The 11,985-nt window shown below is 36.8% G+C and overlaps 1 pseudogene; it reads left to right on the top strand.

Moving 5' to 3' along the window:
• Nucleotides 1-5,310: 5,310 nt before the first annotated feature.
• Nucleotides 5,311-11,002, top strand: LOC109061686 (annotated as a pseudogene).
• The last annotated feature ends 983 nt before the right edge of the window (nt 11,003-11,985 follow it).

Genomic DNA, 11,985 nt, shown 5'->3' with positions numbered 1-11,985 from the left:
TTACGTGAACTCAAAAAGGTTTTACAGACAGGAAAACGAGCCAATTGTAAGACGCGATTTGGGCGCGAGATTGGGCGAATTCTGAATTCTACTGGCTGCGAAACGCCACGTTGACACGCGAACGCGCTTTCTGAGAGGCAGGCGCGTTTTGGCAAACTAGGAAAAAGTTTTGAGGATTGCTTGTCTTTGACAGAAACGTTGTGTTAATTGCGTTTGGGCTGGAACATTAATGGAGATAACTTACATTAAATGCATGTTAAATAACCTTAATGTAGCATGCAAACTCTGTTTTATTAAGTCTTTAAGACGCAAGTTAATATCTGGTCAGAAAGTGTTGAGTGACGGTGTCGTTTTGTAAATTAAAGACAAACAGATCAAATCCTTTAGCTTTGTCAGATTAAACAAGTTAAATGTCTCACATATTGAATATTAGCATGTAAGTGTATTTTTTTAAGTTATATATATAAAAAAAATAAAGTTCATGTTTTATATACTGCAGTTTATGTTATCAAGTTTGAAATCTCGTTTTAAATTTACATCATACCTGGTTTTCTCTAAAGTGTCATACACTCAAAGTATATGTTATTAGTTTTATACATTCCCTGGGAATCAAGTCTGACCAATGTTTTGCTATCACCAGGCTGCCAGTAGAGCTACAGGTCTAAGCAAGCAAGAAGTACTAACTTGGTTCATGATTAGGCCTAGACAAACTCTGTAGATTTTTACATCCTTCCTCTGCTGTTTTTAGGGGAAAATCTATGAGTTCTGCAATCATGGTGAAATGTGTTAAATTGAGCATAATCAAATTAATAAAAATATTTAAATGACAAACACACAAGGGGCAGCATAAACTTTTGTACTGTTTGGGGTAAATTTTCTGAAAAAAAAAAAAAAAAAAAAAAAACTTTTATCCAGCAAGAATCCAATAAATTTATCAAAGTGTTCTTAAATAAATGTAGAAATTTTTCAAAGTTTTTTTTTAAATAAATGCTGATCTTTTGAACATTCTGTTCATTAATGAATCCTGACATCTGAATTTTTTTTCACTGTTTCCGTAAAAATAGCACAATGCATGTGACACTGACTGGTGTTATGGCGGCTGAAAATTAATCTTTTTATCAAAGGAATAAATAAAAAACATTTATTTTAAATTGCTGCTTCACAAAATTCTTGCTTATACCTTTTTTTTAATCAATTTAATGCAAAAAAAAAAAAAGTTTAAAAAACTGACCCCAACTTTTTAAATGTGTGCATATAGGGAGCTCATATTCTGCAGAAACTTGCAGAAAATCTATAATGTTTTCTGCAGAATTTCTTGCTTCGACATTCCATGTTAGCCTGCTTATGAGACAATGAGATACTTGCACCTATGTATGCTAGAACCAAGGCTACTTTGTGTCTGCTTATACCTCCTTCAACTTTTGCCACCTCCCGATTTCGTTGTTTCTCAATCCCTCATCCTCCCTCACATCTTTTCGCACAACTTTTCACACCTGCCCTCTTTCTTTACCTCTTTGTCTCTCTCCAGACATACACAGCGCTTCGTCCCTCGGTCCTCACCCCTTTTTTCTCTCTCTGTGTGTGTGTATGTGTGTGTCCCCTCTCGTCTCTCTCTTTGCCTGTGGCTGTGTGTCTAGTACCATGGAGCAATTGAAGGTGACAGGGCCAGAGAGAGAGGAGGGGAGAGGGAGGACGTGGCACTCTGTAGCCTGGGGGCACACAGCAACACACACAGAGAGAGATGGGAAAGGAAATGGGAGGGCAGAGACGACAAAATAAGGAAGAAGACAAGTGCTCAGGAACCAAACGGATGACACAGAGTGATGGAGAGACTGTGGGCCTAATGAATTATTTGTAATTGATGCATTAACATCAATGCCTCTGCCGGATTTTGGCATCACACGCAGCGTATCGAGTACAACACTTGCTCCTTTACCACATATACATGCACTCTCATACATGTACACACATTTTTTTTGAGCGCTTGATGTTAATTTGTCCCGGCATTGTTGCTATGGTGACCTCTCTTCCCCCTCCCCCCCAGCAGAGAGAGAGAGGGTGACAGAGATGAACTAACAAGACACTGAAAAAAATGTGCCCTGAAGGAGCGTACGCTCACACACCAGCACACATAATAAACACACACTCAACGTCACATGTGTGCAACACTCTGACACTAAATATTAACAACGTTTTATTAGGATCCCTTCTTATTTGCTTCACTTTCATAACTATTTCAAAAAGTAACCCACATAAAGAGAGATGCTCTTCATCTTCCATTTGTGTTTCTGTTAAAATCCTCTGTCTGTTTTCCGTGTGTCATTGTCTTTTTTTCGTGCATCCTCTGAACGAGTGACAAAGAGGGAGACATAGGTACGGTGGGAGGAAGAGAGCGGAGGGTTTTATCAACCGGAAATAAATAAAGCTGGCACCCTCCTTCTCCTCCGCCTCCTCTGTCTCTCTTTCTCGTGCCCTCCGTGTCCCCCTTCCTTGTTTTTTTTTCTACAAGGATACATCCATGGCCTCGTTATGTCTTGCTATTTCTGTCTTTCTGTTTCAGTTCCTTCGCTATCATGCGTGTACTGCACGAAACTCCTTGTGATTTGTTTGTGCCGTAACAATGTCTGTTGACCTGATGGTGCTAGTCACATTAAAGAGATGGACCTCCCAAAAATGAACGTTCTGTCATCATTTACTCACCCTCATGTGATGTCTGAAACACAAAGGAGATGTTTAGCAGAATGCACAGGCTGTTCTTTTCCATACAATGACTGGTGTGAATAGTGACTAGGAGCTGTTACGTCACTTAAAAGTAACATAACAGTAGTCCACATGACTCCTGTGCTCAGAAGAAAGAAAGTCATACAGATCTGGAAAGACGTAAGAGTAAGTAACCAATGACAAAATTTGCATTTTTAGATGCACATCCTTTTAATATTTGTGTAGTGTCATAATACTTTCTCATTTGAAGTCTTTGCATAATATTTATGCCCAATTTGATAGCAGGGAAAAAATGGCCAGTGGTTCTCAGCCTTTTTGTCTTCAAGGCACACTTTTGTCCAAAAAGGTTTTTGTCCACTTTTTGTCCTTTTCAAAGCCCTCCTGTCTAAGCTGATATATGTATCTTTGGTATTTTGTAGTAAAAATAAACATGTTTTAGTTGGTTTTTCTTAGAATTTTAAATTAAGATTTTGTTAATATAACTAACTTTTAATAAAGTAATATAACAACTCATTGGGGCCACCTTGAAAGTTTGCTGATGCCCCCCATGGGTCCTGGCCCTCTGGTTGAAAACCATTTACCTTAGAGAGAATGCATGAAAAAAAGAAACACATCAGTACACAATAAAATAGCTTTGATCCTTCTTCTTACTTCAAAAGTGAGCCTCATATTTATTAAGCCTCATATTGCCTAAGTTGAACCTTTCATATTAACTAGAACCAAAATGGTCATGCTTGTAAGTAGTGTTGGCTGAGTCTCCTGTATCAGACCTCCAAGTCTCTCTCTCTCTCTCTGTTTTTTCTCTCGTATTTAAACGTGTCACAGGCTCTTTGGTTTTTAAAGTTAATCCAATAAAATATGCAAATATAGCATTGGGATTGTCACAAAGTGCAGTGGAGGGTAAACATGCTGTATACACTCTGATGTGTGTGTGTGTGTGTGTGTGTGTGTTGGAGAAGAGAGGCCCTCACACGCAAGTCTGAGAGCATCTCTCTTCATGTTTGCATGTAATCGTACTAGCGAGCATGGAACATACAGAGAACAGAGTAATGTGTGCAGTTTCTCTTCTCATGTAGATGGCAGTCTCTTGTTTTAAAATGTAAGAATATAATGGTCTGTTCACTGAAAGAGCTTTTCAGCACAGCAGCTTCTATATCTATATATATGACAAAAAGGTTCTTCTATGGCATTGTGAAGCACCTTTTAAAAATATACTAAAATTATAGTTTAATACGTATGCTCACCAAGGCTGCATTTATTTGATTTAAAATACAGTAAAACAGCAACATTTTAAAAAAAAATCAGCTTTGACGTCACAGGAATAAATGACTTATTAAATAACACTGAAATCAAAAAATATAATAAATGAATTTTGAGCATCATTACTCCAGTGTTCAGTGTCACATGATCTTTCAGAAATCATTTTAATATGGTGATCTGGTGCTCAACAAACATTTCTTAAAGGCACAATATGTAAGATTTTCGTAATAAAATATCCAAAAACTACTTGCACAAAGTATTATAAAAGGTATTAAAAAGTATTACAAAGTATGATATATTTCATACAGTTGGGCATTTATGTTATACCAAAAGTTCCCAAGGATTTGTAAATCCAGAGAAATTTCAGTTTTAAATAATGCCTCGTCCCTTGTCATTGTCGCATTGTCAATTTCCGAAACTATGGCACCACACGGACACAAATGCTGCTGTACAGTTAACTAAATCCATTATGGCTGTCACAAATAAAATGAAAATTAAATGAAAAGTGTTGACCGCAGCATTTAATTTAGATCTGCTCAATGTTTCATGCGTTTTTACAGTGTTGTGCATTATAACCAATCCACACGAGTCAGTTGAGCTTATGAATGCAGTGTCCAATCAGAGGTGATTTGTCAATTTTGATATTTTTGTGGAAACTGCTATACATTTTTTAATCACTCTTTGACTGATGTGAAGTAGCTTGAAAATATATATACAGTAACTAGGATCAGACAGAGCAAAGTTGTTAGTCTGAGATGCATTTTGAATATTTTATGATAAATCAAAGGGTTAATGCTTCATTTATGTCAGCATACCACGTTTTAATGATTTCATAGGAACACATTTGAATTAAGTTAACTTTGAAATGACTTCTCATGTACATTTGTGTTGATCACAGCAGTGCAGGGGGCCGCTGGCCATCAGAGCAGGTGCATGATCTGAAGCTGTCTCACAGCTCGTACGTTAGCCATTTTTGGAAGTCCTTATCTACAAAAAACGAACTGCCTTTGTGATACTTTAGAAACAGCTTTATGTCTCCTCTTTTTCAGTGTTTTTTTTTTTTTTGCCTCCACCCCTCTCTCTCACTTCATCTCCCCTTTTCCTGGCATTAAGTCCAGACCTGACACTGACACTGACTCTGTGTGTCATCCCTCTCTCTCTCTTTCCCTCTCTCCCTCATTGCTTCAAGGACCAGAGTGCCTGCAGATGCATTTCTCTGTAGCCCACTACCCCTCCCTCGCCTCCTCTCTTTCGCCCTGTCTAACTCTCTCCATCTTTCTCTCGCTTTCCTCTCCTCCCATGCTCTCTCTCTCTCTCTTGAACACAGTCTAACATTAACAAAGCAAGAGAACAGAGAGAAGGAGAGAGGGATGAACAGAAAGTGATAGAGACACTGAGCAAGTGTGGACCACTTTTACAATTCATTCATCTACCAGGTGAGTCTCCTGCCTTCACAGCGACTGAGACATTAACAGATTTTATAAATAGATTTGGGAAAATTACTGGTTAATAGTGGAAAGGTTATGGAAGACTTGACCTTTGACATTTTCTGTTTTGTATAGGCTAAAACAATATGTTGTGTTACACCACCAAAGGCAGCATTTAAATAATTCAATTGATCTTTGCTTGAGACTCATACAAAGTCATATTTAATTAACTGAACTAGTTCATTTCAATTAGTGCAAAACCTTTCCAAATTTTTACCTCTATATACATGTCAGCATGATTTTATTATTTATTTATTAATTTACTATTATACTTTATAAATTCATTGTATATTTTATTATATAGGCTACATAAGTCAGCATGTATATATAAAAGAAGCCTTTGTATATGGATTGCATAAATTTTTTAACTGTTCATTTCCTGGGTATATATGAGCTCTAATAATGTTTATTATTATTATTATTATTATTATAAACATATGTATTGTAATAATAATAATAATATATATTACATTTTATTTATTGTACATATACACTAATAAATACAGCTGTAACACATTTTTTCTTGCACCCTGCTCTGTGTTGTTCCGCTACACGTCACTTCTCTATATTTTGTTTCTCCTTCTGTTCCAGATTATTCTTTGCCTTTGAGGGCCATGGTTTACTCTCAAAACCAATGCAAATATTATTATACAAGCACTTTTATATTTATGGCTGGATGTATAGTATTCATGACGACGGCCTCCTTTCCATGTATGTTAGTTTTACGTAGAACTGTCAGTGGAACCAGTGATATTTTTTTCTAACTCTTCAACAGTATTTATTTATTTAGCTGAACACTGCTATATAAATTATGTGCAGGTGCTGGCTTTTTTGTAACTTAAATACACTTGCATTTTGGTTGGTGGCTTCATGCCTCCATTTTCACACTGAGCTTTGTTGTGTAGTCGGAGTTTGTAGACGAAAACGTGGATTGTGTGCCATTGTGTGCGGTGTATCTATAATTATCTCTTTGTTTTGTTGGAGTGTGTGTCTCTCTGCTGTGTAGCATGTGTGTGTGTGTGTGTGTATTGTTGTTAACATTAGTGGACAGTATTACTTGCTCCAGTCATGCGTGTGTGTACAACGATATTAGACTAGAAGTTATGTACTTCTTAATTACTCGCTGTATGTGTGTGTGTGTGTGTGTGTGTGTGTGTGTCTGTGTGGGGGGGGTGTAAATGTATGTATGATTGTGTACGTGGGAAAGAGAGATACATAGATAGATAGATAAAGAGAGTTTAAGATGCAATAGTAACATACTTAAAGACATTAGATGGGTCATTCATGCTAGTTTGATCTAGTTTGATGTGACCATTTTAATTACAGTTTTGTATAAGTAATTTTTTTAAGTGTTAAGAAATTGCATTGTGTCGTCTCAAGAAAAATACTACATTTTACTACATTTTAATAAATGCTGGGTGTAGCTATTCCTTCAGAAAGGTAACAGGGTGGATTTTTTAACATAACCACTTTAAAGTCAGATGTTTACTATAGAAAATCATGAAAACAGGGTTGATATTTTAAGATATACATAAAACATAATATAAATGGATAACAGTAAATGGACTTTAACTTGTCATTGGAAAGTTAACTTCTGAAAGGACAATGATGGCATTATGACAAATATGGAATAGTTGATTATTTTAAAAATGGATAATTATGATAATAACAGGGTTGGCACAAAACTAAAATCTAGGTTTTTACTAAAATGTCTGCATATAGTTGTTAGTATTCTATAGCAGGGAGATGTTGGAAACAAAGACTGAAGGAAGGCCAAAAAATTTATCATTATAGAAAATTAAAACACAATTTAAAAAAAAAATGAATAAAGAAATGTTGCCTGATGTGTTTCCTGTTAAGTGAAATTATTAATAATTTATTAAATTAAATTAAATGGTATTCTCTGTTAGAAAACATTAACATAATCAGCTAATCAAAGCCATGGAAATGCAATATTAAATTGGTGACACAACATAGGCCTAAAGAATGAAATACACTGTTTACTGCACATAAATACTGAATTTATTGTATTTGATTTTTCCGATGACCTTTTTTCACTGTTTTACCTCTTCTGTCCTTCATTCAGGGTTGGAGTGGCCTGGGTGATAGAAGGAGAGGGTCAGTGTTTTCTCACAGGTGACATTTGATGTTTGACAATCTGACCATGCTGAACTTACAAAACAGCTCCAACTGGACTGGCCCAAACAACTGGTACCACCCGGCCGACACCATCACTCCCCAACATGGAACAGGTACGTGAGTGTTACTGAGTGATATCTTTATGTATTAGTAAAGCACCTCTGTGTGTGAATGTACGCTGTACGTCTGCTTGTGTTTGTGAAGTCAGCTTTGGGGTGAACCAGCAATTCTTATACTTGACTGAGCACAAACAGAGGGTGCCAACAGCTACACCATCAGCCACGCATGTACACCCACACACAAACACGGCAGTCTCTGGCCTTGACATCCTCTGTTTCATTACAGGAGGCGGAACTAAAGTGAGCAGACATTAGACACAGAATTAGATGCCCATAATACAGTTGCTGCTTATTCACACGTACGCAAATAAGGTCAAACTGTCCAACACAAGATGCTGCAGTGCACTAGAACTACTCAGTCTTCAAAGAGACAGTTCTCTTTATGTAATAACACACATTTGCACACTGAAATGCAGCACTCTTACAAGACTCTCTGAAGTTGAATGTTTTTTTCTCTCTCAGATGGTTGTGTGGAAGATCTGAATGTGCAGATGGCCGGAGCAGGGGAAGGAGTGGTGCAGGGAGAGAGGGATGAGGTGGACGAGTCGCAGCTACACCTGCAGCTAAAGAGGAAGCTGCAGAGGAACCGCACCAGCTTCACCCAGGAGCAGATAGATGCCCTGGAGAAAGGTGTGACTCAAAGCGCTGGCTCGCGCTGAGCTTTCTATGCAAAATAATCTCAGTCCTAGAGAGGAAGCATTTGTGTGGGATTGTTTTTTTGCGTTTGGGAAAGATGGATCTTTTTCATGTTCTGCCACATTCCTTTTCTTATATTTTTGCATAATTTTTTTTTGATCTTTTTCATATTCTGCCACATTCCTTTTCTTATATTTTTGCATAATTTTTTTTTCTTTTTTTTGTCCACACAATAAAAGTCAATGGGGTTCAAAATGTTCTACAGTAGAATGTCACGCTGGTTTGGAACTACATGACAACATTCTAATTTTTTTGGTTAAACTGTCCCTTCAAAAAAAAAAAAAAAAAAAAAAGAGCAATTCTGCTTGTATTTAAAGTTTGGTCTTCTGTTAAATGTGTTTTCCAGAGTTTGAAAGGACTCATTACCCAGATGTCTTTGCTAGAGAGAGACTGGCTGCAAAGATTGATCTTCCAGAGGCCAGAATTCAGGTGATACTGGCTTTGTGAAATATTTTAATGATCCTCTTTGAGGTTTTATGGTGTTAATGCTGAAGTGCCTTTAAACAATACATAAAGAGACTGTCCATCATGCACTGACCTATATTGGGTGATTGACAGGTATGGTTCTCCAATCGGAGAGCTAAGTGGAGAAGGGAGGAAAAGCTGAGAAACCAGAGGAGATCAGGGGGCACCAGTTCCTGTTCTCAGACACACACTCCCCTGAACACATCCTTTACCTCCCCTGTATATCACTCCCATCACAGCAACAGCTCAGGTACGTCTTTTACTTTCTCTCCTATTTTCATGCATAATAAATTGGTGTTTGTTCACTTTGATCTGTTTGTTACTATTCTTTCTTCAAACTCCTCAAATCAAATATCAATTCAAAGTTCTGTATTGCCATGATTGTTACTTACAATATTACCAAAGCATCCATAAATGCTAAAGCAGTGATAAGTTGTAGTAGTAGTTGTAGTAGTAGTAATAATTGTTGTTGTTAATGTTTCTATCCTCTTGTGTTCTCTCATATAAGGCTCAATGCACAGTCGGAGTGATTCGTCTCTCTCAGGCTACAGCTCTCTGTCTGTCTTCTCCAGTATGCAGGTAAATCATGATGACTTTCCCTTGCTGTATACCATATTATCTTGATAGGCAAGATGTCTAACCAAATAGACATGTAATTCTACATCAGTACTGGATAGTGTACTCAGTAATTTTAGTTTTGACTTATAATAGTGACACCTAGTGGTGCGCAAACGCAAACGTTTGATGTTGCAAATGCCTACCAACATTATTTAAAATAACTTTTTCTGAGTACCACTTAAGAATGCCGCGAGAGGGAAAAATAATTAATACTAATGATAGGCCTATTTATTTTTGGGGATAAATATCCGTTTAAAGCTCTAGTCACGCACGAGCGGGTTGTGTAACGCTACAGGTTCTGTTTACAAATCTCACAAACTAAAGACCGTTCGAATTTAGAATCCCCCACAAATTAACTCACTGAATTAGTGAAGGCGAGTTATTGGTTACACAAAACGATGATAACTGTTTGGGGGGAAACTGTTTTAAAGTACAGTCGGCTACTGTATGCAAAATAAACGATTTATTCTATCGAAGACAATATTTGTTTTTAATGTCTTAATTAAAAAATGATGTCCTCTCAAACATAGCAGCATCTGACTTTTTGTTTCTTTAAAGCATGCAAAACAAAGTGCTTTCTACAACAGTAAATAATGCAGACAAACAATTCTAGTTGACGCACCTATTACGCAACTGAAAGGTAAACCCTGAGTCCGCCTGACATTCAAAATAATTTAAAATAGCTTAAAAGCGCCCTCTAGTGTTTCTTATGGAATTACACGCAGCCTGCTGTAGTTTCTAAAAATAATCACTCGCACGTATACAGCAGGTTTACAGTTCAACAGGTCCGATTTAGTCCATAAATCCGCTCCCTTTAGTCAAACAAATATATCTTCTTTATATTTAATGACCTCATGCACTCTTTTAAATTACAGCAACACACCCAGTTTGCTGCTCTGATAGGACAGTGGCACATTGAGCTAAAACATCATAAAAACCACAGACTACACTTATGAGGGGTGTTTCTCGCATAATAAGCTGTCAAATGGTTTTATTACTGAATCTGTTGATACTCTAATTGAAGTGGGATTAATCTTTTATCTTTATTTGCTCTTCTCTCCTCTAGTCTTTGCCCTCCCAGTCCACTCCAACTTACTCCTGCATGTTACCTCCTTCTCCTTCGCCCTCCCCCCTCTTTCCCGTAAATTTGACTCCTCATCTTACACCTCTCCCCACCTCCCACCCCCACCCACGGCCAGCGCAAACACAGGTAAGTGACGTTTTGTAACATATACTCCACCCTCACAGCCCAAATGAATACTCTAATCCACAGGCCAAACCACTGCATGAGCAAACAGTGTGTGAATATGGTTTAGCCACTTTGTGGTTTCCTTCTGTGTTACAAATAAGTCATTAGAGCTGGCCACGAGTGAAGAGCGCACTGATAAGGCCTTGTGTTTCTTTCAGGATTCTTTCCAGGTGTTTCCGCAGCAGGACAGACTGCAGTTCAAGGCAGCGATCAGGAGCTGGGGTCAGTACTGGACGAGACTGCAGTAAAAAACACCTTATCATTATCAGACAAAACCAGCAGAGCTTCAATCAGCAACTTTGAGCAAATTATTTAACAAATCGTGTGTCAGGAAACCCTGCTTATTTAGATTATGTACACATCAGGGAAGCAGTCTATGTAAGCCATAATCCTGTGGAAAAAAAAAATGTGGACCTCACTGACCTGCACAGATGGAAGAGAAAATGGACTCCAGCCTTTTTGAGCTGCATAGTTATATAGGCCTACTCAGCACCATGCCAGACAATAGCTAGTCTGGCTAACATTCTCAGCTACTGGAGTTAAGTGCACATCTAAAAAATTACAAAACACCTTGCCTCATGTTGATGCAATGAAAAATGTTGTTTAATAGATGTGCCGCTAACAATCAATGTGATAAACTGCATGTGACCAAAAATGAGGATGTATTAAAACTGCCTCTGTAGTTGCTGTTCAAAAGTTTGGGTATGGTAAGATATTTTAATGTTTCTTATGCTTACCAAGGGTGCATTTATTGATTAAAAATACAGTAAATGCTGAAATATTTGTACAATTTAAAATAACTTATAATATTATTTAAATATTTATATTTTAAAGTATATTAATAAGAAAAAAATCAGTAAAAAGGAAACATAGTAAAATATTATTACAATTTAACTTTTTTATTATTTTATTTTTATAAATGTAAAACTTTTCTGCTCAATAAACATTTCTTATTATCAATATAAAAAAAACAATTTCGCTGCTTAATATTTTTGTTATAACCCTAACTGTGAAATTTGTTTTTTTCCAGGATTCTTTGATAAACAGAAAGTTTAAAAGAAAAGCATTTATTTGAAATAAAAATATTTTGTAATGTTATAATGTCTATACTGTCACCTTTGATCAATTTAATGCGTCCTTGCCAAATAAAAGTATTATTATTATTATTTAAATCTTACTAACCCCAAACTTTCGAGTGGTGATGATGGTATTGAAAATGATAGATTTTGAG

Source organism: Cyprinus carpio, chromosome B3 (genome assembly GCF_018340385.1).
Source record: "Cyprinus carpio isolate SPL01 chromosome B3, ASM1834038v1, whole genome shotgun sequence".
Classification (NCBI taxonomy): Eukaryota; Metazoa; Chordata; class Actinopteri; order Cypriniformes; family Cyprinidae; genus Cyprinus; species Cyprinus carpio.
This window is presented reverse-complemented; position numbering and strand designations above follow the sequence as displayed.